This window comes from Protopterus annectens, chromosome 7.part0 (genome assembly GCF_019279795.1).
Source record: "Protopterus annectens isolate FY-2018-M chromosome 7.part0, PAN1.0, whole genome shotgun sequence".
Classification (NCBI taxonomy): Eukaryota; Metazoa; Chordata; order Ceratodontiformes; family Protopteridae; genus Protopterus; species Protopterus annectens.
The window spans coordinates 152,417,565-152,436,559 of record NC_056739.1 but is presented as its reverse complement, the minus strand read 5'-3'; the positions used below and the strand labels follow the sequence as shown (position 1 = coordinate 152,436,559).

Genomic DNA, 18,995 nt, shown 5'->3' with positions numbered 1-18,995 from the left:
AGTGCATTTCTAAAATCCATATGCTTCTCGGTCATAACTTTGGACAAGAAGTAGGATAGAGAGGAAAGATTTTTTTTTTAACAGCAAAACTAACCACAGTGGTAGGGTTAGTTACCCAAAAAAAAGGGCTGGAAATAAAGTAGAAGTAAAGGAAAGGACGCACCAACAATGGTACACAACAAATAAACATAAAAAGATAGAAAAAGACAAGTAAAGGAAAGGGCTTACTAGTAGAAACTCTGAAAAGCTAGATAGTTAAAGACAGAGGATGAAGAGAAATTTAACTGGATAAAATTCCCTGATGAAAACTACTCATAAATACTCAAACTATTGAAAAAGGCTTCTGAGAGAGGATCCGTGTCTGTAAGAGATAGCAGCAAACAAGATGGGTAGAGGGAGGAGCTGAAGAGTTGGATCCGTAAGTCAGAGATATGCAGCCCAGCTGGATCAGAGATCAGATCTAGCACCCAAAAGTTGAGGAAGAATGAAAAGGACAACATCAGATCTGCAGACAAAACATTCTTCATGCCTTCACAATTAGTTAGAATAAACTTTAATGTATGAAACTGACAATTTATAATTCTGAAAGTCAGAGTTGCAGACGCATACACTTTTTTCCCACTATACTTATCAATAGTGTTCCCTTTCTTGTCAGTAAGAGCAGGATTGGAATTAACCAAATGTTTAGCAGCAGTATGGTTAACTAAAGATATAGCTGCTGGGTCAGGTTTAGCATAAGTGTTTACAAACTTAAAAGGCTGAGGAACTTTTTACATTCTATCTGCCTTATCAGGGGGCAGCAGGCTGACTGTCAGGAAAAGTGCAGGCAGTGACACACACACATGCCTTTCAAAGCTGACAGAACTAGAGGAATTGGTGAAGGTACTGGACATTCTTTCTGTAACAGCTCACAGTATTTTCTGAGGGACTGAGAATCCTCAGTGTTCTTTTATTGAAAACAATGACAGATTCTTGAAATAGTTTCTGAGAAAGCCCCCCCCCCACAGGGAAAATCAGAAACTGAACTTTCCTCTGAATCTGGTACAACAATCCAAGCAGAAAAACCCGTATCTGTTCCTTCATCATCCTGCCAGATTTAGAATGTTGAATATCTTCAGGAAAAGAGGCACCCCGCTCTATTTAACCATAAACCATATTATAAGAAGGATCAATAGCTTGAATTAAACCCTGAGTCAGACCCAGTAAACAACTTAAAAAAAAATCTGATGAGGACTAGATACTCCTTTAATTTTCTTTTTGACAGGAAAATGAGGCCAACTGTGTTATTAATGGTAACAGCACCTTCCACAGGGATGGGCCCAAAATTCTGTCCAAACATGGAAGTCTTCCCTGCCCCCCCCCCCCCGGACCAACAAGAGTAGCTCTTCCTTGTTCACACGGAAGACCCCAACAGATGCAGTGGATGTGGCTAACTCCTGGACCACAGTGGCTATAGGTGCTACACCATTGGGGTCTGGAGTAATAGATGAGTGGTCTGACGATCCAATTTGGCCACAGCAGAGTTCCCACCTGTGGATGAGGCAAACTGCTAGCCTGATGTTGTGTCAAAGGCTATTTCCTTTACTTTTTTTTTAGTGGTCAGAGTGATAGTTTGTTCCATGCTCAAGCTGAAAATGGTGCCTCTTTCCCTGGGAATTCAAACAACATAAGAAGGTAAAAAACTGAAGTCACTAAAAGTCATTTTTTTTTCAAAGAGGTCAGTAACAACCACTTTAAAACACTTTGCCAGCCCCCAAAAGATTAAAAAAAAAACTTCTCCACAAAAATTTTTTCTAACTATTTTAACCAACTTTTAAACTGAGAGGAAAAACAGTGTGCTACTGTTTAAAAGTACAGTTAAGTCTTGTGACAGTCCATTAAAATACAAACTCCTAGCTTAAAAATAACCTTCCTAAGCAGGCAAGTAGAATAAAACAATACCCTTTTAATGTGGAAGATTTTTTCCCAGAAGGGAACTTATCTGTTCAGCAAAGGAGCAACACAAGCCAGCTGTCAATCTTTCAAATCCCACAGAGGAATGCTTTCTTCAACGACAGGAAAATTCTGAAGGGCTTGGTGCCCAAATCTGTCTTGTTAGTCATCTCATTTTCAGCTGACTAATGGTTTTGGCATTTGGAAGTTTCCCTGAAGTTGTGGAAGCTGGCCTGCTGTTATATCCTGTGCAGGACACAATCTATATAATTAGGCTACTGTAGAAGTGATCAACACAATGAACATATTGGGCTATGTTCAGGAGTGGACATAGCTTAAAATGAAAAACACTATAATGGCTACCTGGATGACAGCCACACTACAGTCATGCATTTGTCCTATTAAAGGGAACAAATACTGGACAGGAATCAGTCCAGCAGCTTAACAGTCTGCAAATATGGAAGAAAAAATAAATAAATAAGAAATACTACTAATAAAAAATAAATAAATTTTGTTGTCCAAGAAGAACTCATTGTCACAGGCTCAGCCCCAGTGCCCCACCTGCATGCCAGAATTACCAGCTACTCCCCTTTAGACTTACTCCTGTTTGCTGGGGCCAACTGTGGATCCTAAGGGCATCCAGCGAGATCATCTTGTCTCTTCTTGTCTGTGCTTTCATCTAAGATGGGGGATTTTTTTTGTTTATGCCCTACCCATTCCCTTTCCCTGGCCCCCTACACTCACTTATTATGTCTGAAGGCAACTCCCCTCTTTGGACTATACCTCCCCCTAGGGAGTGTATTAATGAGCACCCTCCCACCATGGGCACATCTATCTCTTCTCTGCCTCGCTATCACGTTGGCTGGGACTTGGTCAGGACTTTATCCTTGTATAGCACTAGAGTGGCTATTAAAGGAGCAAATGTTAATCCTGAATGTTTATATGTGGAGAAAGAAGCAATCTCCTTTGCCAGTGTTTTAGAATTAATAAAGTGAAATTACTAGGTATCTGTACCATTTTTATGAGAAAAGTGAGCCTTAATAGCTGGCAATACTGTAGGCTCCTGTACGTGAGAACTATCTGGCTCACTTTCCTGTTTCACTTTCAGTGTAACAGTCATTATATCTCACACTACAAAGAAACTAATACCAATTAACAGGGGCCAGTTTCACAGTGCTTTCTAGGCACAATGATGTTGATGGACACTCCAATGGCACTACAAAAATGCATTGAATTAACTTGCGTTTTGGAGACAGCAAAGTAACCTCAAAAGTCCTGGAAGATGCTGAAGAGCTGCTCATCATCAGGTGATGATGGTAGAGACTTTGAGAGATTCTGATAACTTCTGCAGTCATCGCTGGCAAGACAAAAGAAATAAAGGATCATTTTGAACTTCCATTGCTTGTTTTCATTATACTGTAAAAGATGTATGAGGTATTTTTTTTAACATGAAGCATTTTTATTAAATTATCACTTATGACATAAGTAATCATACATTTATATAAATGAAAACAAACCATATTGATGTAATCTTAGTTGCAAGCATTATACATCACAAACCATACTGACATGGTTTTAGTTCCAAACATTATTCATTATTTGACTAGATGTCATCACCATCAGACTAGGTGTTACTATTGACAACAATCTCAAATCTGACTTGAATATAAATCAGACTATCAGATTAACCCATCAAAAACTTGATATGCTATATAGAGCTAAACTATTCCCAACAAACTCTACTAGAGCCAAACTTGTCACCACATACCTCTTACCTTCCCTTCTGTATGCCTCACCTATTCCAACTAAACTAAGCACCACCCTGAAAACCAAACATGAACAATGTTACAACAAAATAGCAAAATTTGCCTCTGCACAACCTCATAAAACTCATCACTGTATCTCTTAACTTAACTGGTTTGACCTTCCACAGCAAATACACATGAAGGAGTTACTCCTAACTCATAAACTACTCTGCACCCCCAAATCTCTTCAACCATCTCCTTCATCCTAAAATACTATCTTCCTCATCGCGAGCTTTGATCTTCTGACAACCATCTTCTATCTACTTATAAACTGATAAGATCCAGGGGTCACAGTCTCTATTCTTACTGCACAGCTAAAGCTTGGAATAACCTGCCACCTACTATCCGACAAGTCCCTCACTACCAAAATTTCCAATCCCTCCTTAAACAACATCTTTCCAAATCTTGGTTATGCTCAAGTTCCTCACCTACCTACTTTTAGCTAATATTAACAGCTGGTATATTTCCATGATTTTTCCTTGTAATCACCTTGTATTCTCCTTAACTACGTGCTAAATTGTTGTCTAACTCATAATTTACTCACACTAGATTAACCCTGTACATAATTATGTATTTATTACAACTAGTAATACTCAAAAATTGTTTTTTATTATCTATATAAGTTTTTGCATATGTACTTTTTTCTTACTGTTTAATGTCTATATCTAAGATATATTTTTTACTGCTTGTAAATATTCCTGTATCAACCTTATATTTTAAAAATCTGTAGAGAAGTGTATTTCTTCTCAGTGGTTATGTTTTTGTAATGTGTATAATTGATGTGGCGCTTTCCTCCCCAGGCCTCCACTGAAAATGGGTAATCTGTACCAACTGGACTTTCCTGGTTACCAAACGTTAAATAAATAAACAAATAAAATCATTTATAATCTACCACATTATTGTCAGTGAAACACTACATAGCTGATCCAAATCCTGCCTTCTTTTAAACCTTATTCATCCCCTGTATGTATTATTCCCACAATTCCAATTTGTTCTATGTAATTTTCTCCTACCCTTTTCTAAAGATCCCAATTCCAGTTGTTTTATGTCTGTTACTATATTCAGAACTTTTAGTACAGTTGGTTTACACTTTGATTTCCATTTTCTAGTCATTGCGTTTTTTGGTAGCCACCATAATTAGACTCAGCAAGGCTTAATATGCCTAGGCAATTCCAATTCTGTATCATAGCTCAGAAAAATAATTTCCCTAGATACACCAATTTGCTCACAGAGTATTTCTGACTGAGTAGTCTGCAGGCAATCTTTAAAGTCTGCCAACTCATTATAGTCCCAGAAAATATGCTCCTAATTACCTCTTTTTTCCCCATCACATCTCCAACATTTGCTGTCTGCCTGAGGACATTTTCTCTGGAGTCTACTTGGCGTATAAAAACATCTATGTAAACATTTCTAAGCAAAAATCCTAAATCTTCTAGACTTTGTAGCATATTTGTGAGGCATACATATACCTCCCATTGTTTCTTTGTGAATTTTTTATCCAATCTTTTATAACCTCTTCTGATCGATTCTTAAATGTATCATGCAATACTTTATATGCTCTATAAATTATTCCTTTTTTAACATAAGCTTCTGTTCTAGATTCTTCTAAAAACTCTACAAGTGCTGGTCTTTCTTTTATGCCCCCCGCCCCATTTATTTCTCTTTGCCTATACTCTGATATCAGTCCTTGATGGGGAAGGCAATCTCTAACCTGCAGTCCAAATAAATTCTTGGCATCTTCCCATTCTATTAACTTTCCCTCTCTAGTTATTTGCTACAAATACCTTGGTTCATTTGCCACTTTTCTCCAATACATTCCAGCCCCCTCTTGCCTATTGACTAATTGCAGTCATCCCTATTGGCAGGATCTCCTTTCTCCAGTGTTAGCTTCATTCTTAGAATATTTTGTGCTACTTTATAAATATAATATTCTGCATGATTATTGTTATTCTTCTTAAAGATCTGCATCAAAATTCCAGTCTCTCCTTGTTTCTTGAGCTTCCCCCGGTCTCCCTATTTCATCATCATACCTTTCCACTTTGAATTATAGGTTTCTGCTTGTGCTATGTATAGGAGCCTTAACTGTGTCACTCTGAAATACCCCTTCAAATTTGGTAATCCCAATCCGCCTTGTTCTACTGGAAGAATCAGCTTATCCCACTTGATTGTTGCCATCTTCCCCTCCCAGATAAAATCGTTCAGCTGTTTATTAATTGATATCCACAATTTCTCCTTTGGTTGATAAAAATATGCCTGACCTGTGTATAAGGCTAAAGGGACTAAAAACATTTTAACTGCTTGTATGTTACTATCCATATCCATATAAAAGATCTTCCAATTTCTCAGGTTTTGTATTATCGTTTGTTTAGTCTCTTCCTACATATCCTTAACTGCAGCACAATCCATACTCCTAAGTAATTCACTTTATCATGTCCCCATAAATATGGGTATTGCTGAACCAATTCACGTGCCTGTACATAATTTACAGCTATTGCCTTTGTTTTAGCTTCATTCACTTTGTAACCTAAAAAGATTTGAAACTGTCTCAAAATGTACCACAAGACTGAAATGTCTTTTTGTGTTTTTTATCAGGTATAAAATAATATCACCTGTAAATAGAGCCAGATTTTCTTTACTACCATACCAATTATATCCTTGAATTTCTGAGTCCCTTATTTTCTTTGCCAATGGTTCTAAATATAATGCAAATAACAAGGGGAAAACAAGACACCCCCTGCCTAGTTCTACTGCTCAAGCAGAAATGATCAGAGAGGAACCTACCTACTATAATTTTCACCTCTGATTCCACATATATCCTCTTAATCAACCTTATAGTTTTATCAGGGAATGCAAATGCTTCCATTGCCCTACTCATAAAGTCCCAGCTTACTCTGTCAACTGCTTTCTCTGCATCAAGACTCACCAGCAACAGTGGTATTTTTATACATTCTGCTTCCCTCTGGATCATCAGTGTTACGTTAATGTTGTCAAATGTTTAACTCCCCTCCACAAAACCACACTGATCCATATCTATTAATTTTGGCATCACTTTTGTCATTCTTTTAGCCATTATAGACATGAACACTTTATAATTACGGTTTAGGATTGAAATGGGCTTGTATTCAGCTGGATCCGATGGATCTTTACCCTCTTTAAGTATTACAGTTACCACCGCTTTCTTCCAGGATGTTGGTACTTCTACTCCTCTTAAAATGCTGTTAAACAAAACCTTCCAGATCTTTATCAGTTTTCCCCCCTCCTAGCTTCCAAACTTCCACAGGAATACTATCTATTCCTGGGGACTTTCCTGTAGATTGGTTATACATCACCATTTATGTCTCATTTCCTCCTATCCTAACTGTTAGAAATTGAGCCTAGTCTGTCTCTAACATTGGCATATTTAATTCTTCCACAAACATTTCCATTTGTACCTTTTTTATTCCATATTTTTCTGCCTTATACAGACTTTCACATAATTTTCAAAATATTTCTCGTACCTCTACAGGATCTCTTGTTATCTTCCTTGTCATAGGCTCCCTAAGCTTGGTGACAGCCCTTTCTACTTTCTGTTGCTCGAGTCATTGTGCTAAACATTTTTGGGCTATAGAATTTTTATCAAATAACAGTTGCTTAACAGCAGTCTATTTAGACTCATGTATATTACTGGGGTAATCCCTTATTTTCTTTTTAGCATTCTACAATTGCTCTTGTTCTTGTTCTGTGAGATTCCCTCTATTCTGCAATAATTCAACATTTATCAGTCACTGTAAATAATTCTTGTTACTTCTTAACCATATCTCCCCTTCCTTTTATTTCCACACTAGTTTAAACTCTTAAACTCCACTTTAATTTTATCCCATTCCCTAGCTATATTTTTGAAGAAATGTCTATCTTCTCTAATAGCTCTTGAATAATTTCTACTACCAATTCCTTAAATTCCTCTCTTTTCAACAGATAGGTGGGAAAGCACCAAGGTCTCATTTTTATTTCATTACACTCTATTATTTTAGTTATTACTGGCACACTATCTGAAATAGTTATTGGGTGTGTAACAAGTTAAGTTCTGAAAACCTTTCTTTATCAAATTCACACGTTCAGTTATTTCCAAGTGTGTCTCCTTCTCCTGTAGCATAGCTACTTGCACTCTACATTTTTTAATATAGTTCACTACGTTTTTTCTTTTTTGTATTTATCTGTAAGACCATTAACATTTAAAGACATTACAGAAAGAATCATTGTGTTAGTTTTTACTCCCACCTTTCATGTGTAACAGATTTTTTGTTAATTGTCTAATTCCAACTTTTCAGTGTTTGGAGGTTGATCTTTTATACAGCTGTTTCTTGTCATATCCATTTGAGCCTATGTCACTTATCATATCCGTTTGAGCCAATGTCAACTTTTTGTTTTATTGAAAGCCCGCAAAAAAACAAACAAAAAAAAAAAAACAAATATACCCCCAATACCCCCTAAAACCTTCTAACATAATACCAACACAAAATGATGTACATCTTCAAATATTGAAGTGTTACCCTCCTAATAGGAACAAGTGTCACAAGCTGACAGCCACACTCACAGACTCGGGTTAACCTAAAAGAAAAGTTATCTATGCTAAGATGCATGGTACGGCCTGTGCTTCTACTAAGTGCTGTCTGGTTCTGTCTTATCTTTATAGCTCTCCCAGATAGGAAAACACTTGAATGCTTTCAGAAAATGTGATGATCTAGCCACTTCTCTTTATTAGGTTGTGTCCATGGAGACATGAGGACCAGCTACAGAGTTGCTACTAAGCATACATTTATTTTCTATAAAAAAGCTTTATAATATTCACTGTTCTTTTTCAATTTCTTGCTTTCTCTTAAAAAATTTTACCAAATCAAGCTAAGGGCTTTAATTCAGTCATTATCTATGCAAGAATGAGACAAAGTACATAGATTTTTCTTTTGTCATGTTCTTTTGACCAGACTTTTCTTCTTTTTCTACACTGCAGTGCCTTCATTTCTTAAAACTGAACAAGGAGAAAGAGAAGAAGAGAGAAAGAAAAAAAAAGAAGTGCCTGTTTACATTATTATCCCCATTACACTTAAAAATAACAGAAAAAAATTTACATCTGAAGTTGTTATTCTTCTTCCTATTCATCACTGATGGGTTCGGTTCCGAGCCCTTGGAACCAGGTCGGCCTAATACCAAACTCGCGTACACCAAAAAACTCTCGAGCTAAGCTGCTACCCACAATGCCCTTCTCCAAGTTACCTCAGATCTCGTTTAGTGCACAGCCATATAGCAGAGTTTCACCGAGTTCTCCAGCTAAGTATTGTATTTTTCAAATTTTGCAGTATTTTGTAAGTTTTTCTCTCAAAACTCTTATATTTCTTATTTTCTTAACTAGCTCTACCCACGGGTACTCTTTTTCTTATCATCATTGGTAAACGCCCTTCCTTACCCTTGTGGTATTCTTGATACCATTGTTGGTATTTTCTTCTCTTTTCTTCCCTACTCAATACCTTTTTTTTGGTTTAGTGACTCACTTTTTTGGCATGTCTGAAAAGAAAGGGACTTTGGGGTTTAAGCATTGCTCTCCCTGCAATGGTAAACTCCCTAACAGCAATCTGCATGAGGAATGTGTTTATTGTCTTGGGGTTCCACACCTATCTGTGAAACCTCCCTGTCAGATTTATGTTAGTTTCAGTCAGCAGGCGCGGAATGAAAAAAAGAATAAACTTATTCTGAAGGGCCTGCTTCCGTCTCCTTTTTCTGATGCTATTTCTGCACTGGAGGTCTCAACCCCTCCATCTACGGACAAAAAACATCCTCATTTGGACCCTTCTTCACCAGCTGGTGAGAAGGGCAGACCACATAAGCACAAGGCCCATAAATCTTCCACAGAGCACAAGATTGCCTCCTCGGTTCCGACAACCTTGGCTCCGAGCTCTGCTCCACTGGTTTCTTCAGATTTTGTGATGACTTCCACATAAATGTGATGACTTCCACATCGGCGCCACCCTCGGCACCGACTACTGCTACGGTTCCGATTGTGGTTTTAGCTCCTACCTTATTGCCCACCATTAGCTTGGCACCAACGTCCCCTATCTCCATTCCGAGATTAGTACCAACTACTCCATCGGAGCCGATAATGACCTCCACCCCAGCTATTACTTCGGCTTTGAGCCCTTTTTCAACACTGATAGCCCCCCTTTTACCTGTCTCGAAACTGGAATCCTCGGTGCCGACTTTTGCTACACCTTGGACCCAGTATTCCCCGTCTGTGGACCCATGTGCTGGACAAGTCTTTAGCCCCTTTTTGGTCCGACCTGACTCCCCCTCAGAAGTGTCGGTAAGGTCCACCAGGAGCCTATCTGATGTGGTGGACCTGTTTGATCAACTGCTGACAGCCAGGGGGATTACAGATTTTCCTCAGACCCACCCCACTCCGGGCTTTGGGTGCATTGCCCCTGCAACTCCCACATATTCTCCTCCCTGGGACCCTTCGGTTCCGAGGCCCATAACTTCGATGTCTGCGGGAGGACTCCTCTCCTCGGCGCATACAGTGACCTTCTCTGAGGCTCTGAGGCCCCTTTGGGTTTCGGCTCTTTCGGAACCATCCATTCCTCAATCTCATGCTTGGGGAGTGGAATCCTCGGCTCCGGGAACAGTTCCGGTTGTTTCACTGGCTCTGTCTTCAGCTCCGGGGGTGACTCTCGCCCCGGTTTTGCTTGAGGCTCTGTCCCAGGGAGCGGGCCACACGGAGCGGTGTGACCCCGGTCCCAAGACTGTCTTCCTCGGTTCCGGGCTCCCACTTATCTTCGGACAGGCCTGCCTTCTGGGTGATGGAGAGGGTGCTTGCATCGGGAAGCGCTCCTCCTATGTCGGACCTTCCCCCCACTCCTTCTGAGCTGCAGCTATCACAAGGCACCCCCCCAGGACACCAAGAGAACAAGCCTCAGGAAACCCTTGTACAGAGTAACCTCCTTTCTGAGTCTTCTTCAGATGCTCCCACTGAAGAACCTCCTCGGAAACAGACGTGTAAGAGGAAACACATGGACTCCCAGGAGGAGTCCCTCACTGAAGATATGGATTACGATGATGGGGAGGGGTCCCCATGGTTACCCCTGATGATGTCTCCTTTGGAGACATCCTGGAAATTTTGAGGCAGAGGGGTGACTGGAAGCCGTGTTCCTGCAGGCCTTCCGCTCTCGGCCCTCTTCTTCTTGGGTGACCCCACCCTGCTGATGATTTAGTCAAGCTCATCGTGCAGCGGGCATGGAAGAACCCTGATACCATTGAGGCTATTCCCCGGAGACCAGACAAGATACTCTCCCCTCCAGAGGAACAGCCCTATTGGTTGAGAGGCTTACCAGTAGATGCTATGGTGGTGGTGGCTGCCAAGAAAAAGGACCTTGCAGAGGAGAGTCCTGCTGTCCACCCACCCAACAGAAAGTCCCGGGTGGTGGACAGATTAGGGAAGCGAGTTTTTGCATCAGCAACCTTTGCTATTAGGTCTCTGAATTACTTGGCACATTTTACGAGGCTCCAAAGCGATCTCATATCTGAACTCTATGGAACTCTCGCGGGTCATGTTTTGGACAAGGCAAGTGACAAAGCCACTTCCCAACTTGCTACCCTAGAGTCGATTTTCAACTCGTCCATGAGGTTGCTGTCCCACACAACTGAAGGGTCAGCTAGAGCTGCAGGTGCAGGTGTAGTTATGAGATGCCATGCCTGGATGCGCATTTGTGACCTCACGGATTCCTTCAAGTCTTCCTTTTTAAACGACCCTATCGAACCATCCGCTTTGTTTGGTTCAAAAGTGAAGGACATTTTTCCAAGCCTCAGCACTCTTTCTCCAGGAACCAGAGGAGTGGAAAGATATAGCACAAAAAATCTCAAGGCCCTTTCCATAGTGCACGTGGCAAGGACTCCCCCAGAGGCAGAGGCAGAGGGGGTTCCAATAATGGAAGACGCCCTTTTCGGGGCAGAGGGGGTCCCCGAAATCATGACTCCAGGGATTCTTTCTCCGGACAACCTTATCAGCACTCCTGAAGCGCTGCCCGATTGCTTTCCTCTGGAAGCAGTCGGGGCTCATTTCTCTCTGCACCAAGCTGACTGGCGCTCTATTACAAACGATCAGTGGGTGCAGAGAATAATTTCCAAAGGTTTTTACATCCCCCTAATCTCTTACCCAACACCTCCGAAATCCCTTCCCGATGTTCCACTCAGTCAAAGGGAAGAGGCAGCTTCAGAAATAAGAAAGCTGTGTCAAAAACGAGTCATCCAACAAGTCCCCCCAAACCAGTGCAGATCCGGTTTTTACTCAAGATTCTTTTTGGTGCCAAAAAAGACCGAGGACTGGAGGCCCATTTTGGATATCAGCCAACTAAACAAATCAGTAGTTCAGATCAAGTTCCGCATGGTCACGATTCACTCCATTCTCCCATTTCTTTGGGAGGGTGTGTGGATGTACTCAATAGATCTCCGGCATGCGTATTAACATATCAAAATGGACAAATGCTCCAGGAGTCTCCTTCACTTCCAGCTGGGAGCCAATCATTACCAATTCAGAGCGCTGCTATTTGGTCTCTCAACAGCCCCCAGAGTGTTCACGAAATGCCTAGCAGTGGTGATAGCTCATCTGAGACTTCAGGGATTCCAGGTGTTTCTGTATCTAGACGATTGGCTCCTCTCCACCCCCACCAAGCGCCTACTGGTCAGGGCCCTCCTCTACACCCTAGCACTGGTGGAGTTCCCAGGCATAAAAATTCACTGGAAAAAATCCAATCTTCATCCCACCCAACAGTTGGAATTTATACGGGCGGTATTCAGCACTCAAACAAGCAAAGTCTCTCTTCCTCCTCACAGACTTCTGAGATTACGGTTACAAGTGCAAGTGATACTCTGTCGAAGGAAGGTGTCTGCAAGGGAAGTTCTTCAGACTCTGGGGTCTATGGCGGCAGCCATTCCAATTGGCCCCTTAGCAAGATTGCATATGAGACTACTACAATGGCTCCTTTTGTCCCAGTGGGTATCCAATCTCCACCCCCTGAACTCACAGATCCTCATCACCAACTCCTGCAAACAAGATCTCCTCTGGTGGATGAGAACAGATGAAAATCTTTGGTGTCGCCCCTTCCAGACTCCCCAACCTAACACCACGGTGACCACGGATGCTTCCCTGATAGGGTGGGGGGGCACTTTCAGAGAAAGACAGTCCAAGGCACGTGGTCCAACCTAGAGGTCAACTTGCATATCAATGTCCTGGAGTTAAGAGCGGTGCTGTTAGCGTTGCAGGCACTTCATCCGCTCCTTCCGTCAGGAAAAATTGTGATCCAGTCAGAGAATATGTCTGTAGTCTGGTACATAAACAAACAGGGAGGGAACAAATCCTACCCCATGTGTCACGAGGCAATGAGAATTTGGCATTGGGTGTAGTTCCAACGTGATTGCGGACAGACTAAGCAGATGCATCCTCCATCCTCACGAGTGGTCTCTCAATCTGAACATGACAGCAGAAATCTTCAGCCATTGGGGCCAGCCTTGCTGCGATCTTTTCACCTCCCCCTCAAACAAAAAATGCAGCAGCTACTTTGCCCTCTTTCCCCCATATGGGTAGTCACCGAGAGATGCTTTGACTCACGATTAGCCTACGGGTCTCCTCTATGCTTATCCTCTGATACCTCTGATACCCTTATTTCTAAAGAAAGCTATTTGGTTGAGATGCAAAGTGATCCTCATTGCCCCTTTCTGGCTTTGTCAAGTGTGGTTTCCCTTCCTCCGACCTCACCTGTTGCAACCTCCTTGGATCCTGGACACTCATCAGGACCTAATTTCTCACCCACAAGGGCTGATGCCCCCAAATCTATCCATTCTCAAGCTGACAGCTTGGTTTCTCCACTTCTGTTAGAAGCCAGGCAGGAAACCCTCTCCTCTTCAGTCCGGGATATTATCCTGGCCTCCCATAAACCATCCACCAGAAAATTCTACAGAGACAAATGAAAAAGATTCGCTATCTGGTCGAATAATCAGATGCTAGACCCCTTTTCAACTCCTGCAGCCACCATTCTTCACTATCTCTCTGAGTTGTTTGACAATGGGACATCAGCTTCTACTATTTGAGTCCATTTAGCAGCTATTTCCAATTTCCATAACGGTTCAGATGGATTCCCTCTTATCTCCACCCGACTTTGCAAGATCTTTCTCATGGGAGTTTAGTAGACTGCCTATCAGGCAGGCTGTAGAGACATGGAATCTCTCCCGGGTTCTCCAGTTTCTCTCTCTACCCCCCTTTGAGCCTGCCACGACTTGTGATCTAAACTTCCTGTCATGGAAATCTTTATTTTTGGTGGCGGTTACATCAGCCAGACGGATATCCGAGTTACAAACCTTATGCATCAAGAGCCTGTATCTAACCTTCCATAAGGACAGATTATCCCTTCGTACTAACCCATCTTTTCCTCCCCAAAGTGGTTTCCAACTTCTCTATTAACCAGTCCATTGAGCTCCCTGTTTTTTCCCCGAACTACTCAAACAAAGGGGAATACTGCCTTCATTCATTGGATGTACATACACAACTACGTTTCTACCTAGACAGGACCAAGTCCTTTCGCAAGTCGGACCAATTTTTCATTTCCTTTGCTGGTCCTAGAATGGGATGTGCTGTATCAAAAGTTACTTTATCAAAATGGCTCAGAGATTGCATTACCTTTGCTTATTCCCTTACAAATGAATCCAAACCTGATCAAATCAAAGCTCATCGAACTAGGACCATCGCAATTTTGATTGCCTTCCATTCCAGGGCTTCCATGGATGACATCTGTTCAGCAGCCATTTGGACTAAACCCCATACCTTCATCAAGCATTACAAATTGGATCTGGTCTCCAGGGGAAGGAGCAGCCTTCGACTCAATGGTTCTCAGGAATGTTCTTCCATAAGGGCCACCCAGGTTCTCCAAGTAGCTTGGGATTCTGTCCCATCAGTGATGAATAGGAAGAAGATTAACAACTTCAAATAAAGAAGTTATGTACTACCATAATGTTCCATCTGAGTTGTTGATCTTCATCCAGTCATCACACCCTCCCACCATCCCCCACCAAAGGCACCTGGCGGATCTTCTGGGTCCTTGTGGTGTTTCAGGGTTTCTGCGCAAAGATTACCTCTGTCTTTCTGTTTCTCCTATATGTTGCATGCAAACTCAATCTGAGGTAACTGGGAGAAGGGAATTGTGGGTAGCAGCTTAGCTTGAGAGTTTTTGACTGGAAGAAGATCAACAACTCAGATGGAACGTTATGATAAGACATAACTTCTTTTTTATAGCATGCAAAGAAAACGTTGCACTATAAAAATATTACTATTAAAAAATATTATTTTACAGTTAACTTTCTCCTTCCTCTTCCCTTCGCCTAAGTATTTTTCGAAACACTGATGACATGAAGTAGGATATATGCTTTAGAGTCTCCTATAAGATTAACAAAGTAAAAAAAGTCCAAAATTTCTAGATTTTCCTGTTCTGTCATATTTCACAAATATAATTATTGCTTTGTAATCCAGCTTTTGTCAATTTCTAAGTTACTGTTTTTTATCCTGTTCATCTCCATCTCTCAAATCCTGTCTCTGCTTCATTTTTAAAGTACTCTTGATTCTTCTAGTCAACCCTTCTGCTTTTTCCTTCTCTCAAGCATTTTCCATTGAAACCTTGGAAAAGGTTTCACTGCCATAGTCTCTCTGTGGTCTTCATTATCAAAAGAAAAAGAAGCAGAATCTCCTTGTGTTTCACAGCTCACTTTTTGTTGTACAAACTTTTGTATTTCCTCCTTAGCATGTGCTGCATCAAAAAATGATTTTGCCCCTCAATAAAATAATATTTTGAAGATAGCTGGGTACAGCAGTTTGAATCTCAAGCTTAGTTTTTGGCAATCCCTGGATTGTGGACTAAATTTACTCCTCTTCTGCCTGGTGTACAGTGAGTGATTATTCTCCACACACGCCCAGCTGTCTCCTACTTTTAGTACTTTGTCCTTCTCCCACAGTTTTGTCAGAATTAACTCCTCCTGCTGGTAGGAATGCATATTTACTATTAAACGTTTAGGTTGCTTTCTCATAGCCAGATTTGGAACATACACATGATGTGCCCTTTCAATTACCAGCTCCTGTTGTGGAATACCAGTCCAGTTGCTTATTTGTGCTTTCATAAAATGATTACAGTTTATTCCTTACAGCTTCTCTGATACAGCAGAAAATCTCAGGTTTTGCCTACATGCTCTGTCCTCTAATTCTATTATTTTTTGAAACATCTCTTCTTGAGCAATCTCATAATCATCCAGCCTTTTCTTCATTTTTGACCTCTGATTTTTTGCAGTTTTATTACCTCATCTGAATATCTGTTTAAAGCTTTTTCATTTTTCCCAGCCTTTTGTTATTTGAGATGATATATTCCAAAAGTACCTCATTTACTTTAGTCAGGTCTGTGTGCAGCTGTCTTATACTTTCCTCTAGGTTACTGGAAGTCATGTCTGGAGCTTGCACTGCTTTTTTCCTGAACACCTGCAGTACTCTTCCCAGTCAGTGTTTTTTGCTCACATTTTGTAGCTGGTTTTCTTTCAGGTTCCCTGTATTTATTTTTTTCCTGGCATCCAGACAGTGTACTTACAAGCACATTACCGAAATTTACCTAGAAATAAAAGACCACTGGTTTTCTCTTCTGAGTTTCTGTTTTGCACACTGGGTGAGCTAAAATTAAGCTGTTACTCAATGTGCAGCCATCTTGGAAGTCCCAGTTTTCTGAGATATTTATTGTTTTTCTGCATTTCTTTAAAGTTTGAAGTTGCATTTTCTAACTGCTGTGAGGGCTGCTGTTCTGCCCTGAAATACATTGTATCTAGTGATTTTTTAGTTAGTTTCAGGCATCTGTTTGTGGTTCCTTAACACTTGGGCTCCAAACCAATCATTTTATATTAACAAAGTCAAAATATGCATTCCTGTTAGAGGATAGTCCCGATTTCACCTATCTGAGCTGAAAATTGCTGGTGGAAAGCTTACTGTGTTCTTACCTGATTATCCTTAGGGCAAAGTTAGTGTAAAACCTGCTTTTTTCTGCTTGTATATAAACCTTGTATTTGCTACTCTACAATTTTCCTATATAAACTGGCTTAGAACTTTAGCTCAGTCCTGTGTTATTCACAGGGCAATCAGCTTGCATGGTGAGCAGCATTTACAGTTAGTTAAGACTGTTTAAGTCTACATTACATCATTACCGCAGACAGGACTATCTCTGTTCAAAGAGCATCAGATACGAGAGCTTGGCAGCATCACGGGATAGTTAGATTACACTAAGTAAGCATCCATCCTTCATCTGATTACAAACACCCTCCACTCCTATTACTTGCAAAGTACACATTGGGATCTGCAGCCATGGATAGGCACTTTTCTGCTTTCTCAGCATCCAGCTTGGTGGACATGGGCATCTTGAGGCAATGTAGCACTTGCCTCATGTACGGTGACAGCAACTTAATTCTCGAACAGGCAAATACAGTAAGTGAGAGATGTAGTTACACATTGACACTGGAGAATAGATTCTCACATACAGACACAGTAAGCAACAAACAGGCTGTCAGCATCTCACACACACCACTCATCGCACCAACTAAGAACCAAGCACACAGACCAACATACGTAGAGGTGCTCACATGTAACTTACCCAAACCTCAAAGACTTCTTAGATGCAGTCCTCAGAAGCTCCACATGCATACAAACAAGACAATTCCCATCACAACACATAACACCACACCTAACTGTGTCTCAGCTAGCAAGCCATAAGGCAAAATATCCCACAACCCAATATTTTGGTCAGAGAAGACTCAATTGTGAGACACACTGATGTCCCTCTTACAAGTTTGGCTAAGGAGAAGGTTACAGTTAGTTGCCTGTCAGGGGCCAGGATCCACCAGATCATGCAAGCACTCGGGTCACTTACGCCAGGTACCAGTATGACTCAGTCATAGTCCACATGAGTGGGAAGGAACTACGACACACCTCCTTGGAATATACAGTATGAAGAGAGACATGACTGAGCTCTCAAAATATGTGTCAAAGGCATGTAGGAACCTAGCACTGAGCAGCTTTCTGCCATCTCCAAGGGTGATGCCACAATACGAACAGATAATGATCAACATTACCAACCGGCTTGGCTATTGATGTCATTACAAAGGGGACCAATACTTGTCAACCTGGGAGGACATGGTTGACAGGGCACACTGCTTTGCCAGGAATGGTTTTCACCTGTCACCTCTAGGCTTTTAGATTTGGCCAACACATTATCCACCCCTATAGTGTCTTTTTTAGGCATTGCCAAACAGACAAACCTTCCATCATAGCAGAAGCTACTCAGGACAAGCTAATGAAGTTACTGCTTAATGCTAGGAATCTCAACAAGAAACTGCACTCCCTAGAAGCTCTCATCACCCAGCAGATTGCTGATGTCTGTGCAGTTATCGAAACATGGTTCAAAGCCACGGAAAGCACTCTGGAAGTGCATGGATATAATGCCTTTCTCACATTCCAACAATCCACTGAACATGAAAAAGCAAAAGGAGGTGGTGTAGCTATCTACATAAAGGATAGGCACACCTCAAAGCTGGTCAGATAATATGACACGCGTGAGCTACTACATGTCTAACTAACCATGGGAAAATCCATTACCATATTCTTGCTAGCTAAAGGTCCCCCACCATGAACCAGGAAACCCATACATCCTACTGAAGTTACTTGAATCACTCACCATCCAGCCCAATACCATTTTCATGGGTGATTTTAACTACCTCTCCATTAACTGGGAGCATACACGACTACTAACATGGAGGCTGAAAGATTTCTTGACTTTCTAAATTCAAATACCCTGGAGCAGCTAGTCTGCACTCCCACCTGGGCTACAAATATCCTAGATCTAGTACTCACAAATATGGCAGAGTACTGCACCCCCACCAAGTGTGATGTCTTCACTGGTAAGATCAGATCACAAAGCAGTCTTTTTGAAATAAAGGTAAAATTAGACCCTTCACATAACCCAAAAAACTTTAAGAACTTTTCTAAGGCAAACTACCTGTATTAAGTGATGGCATAGCTGTTTCCAAGCTCCCCCAAACCTAGAAAATACAGAAACCAGTCGAGGCATACACAAAAGTCCTACATGACCAAATAAACAACTGCATTGAAATGCCAGTACCAGTCTGAAATAAACCCAGGTCAAACAGCAAAAAGTAGCCATCCTGGTA

At 41.3% G+C, this 18,995-nt stretch overlaps 1 protein-coding gene across 3 annotated transcripts in view; it reads right to left on the bottom strand.

Annotated features, from left to right (window-relative positions):
- The window catches only part of CACNA1S (calcium voltage-gated channel subunit alpha1 S), a 3,469,037-nt gene that overhangs the window by 2,875,033 nt on the left and 575,009 nt on the right, over nucleotides 1–18,995 (bottom strand). The window lies entirely within an intron of this gene.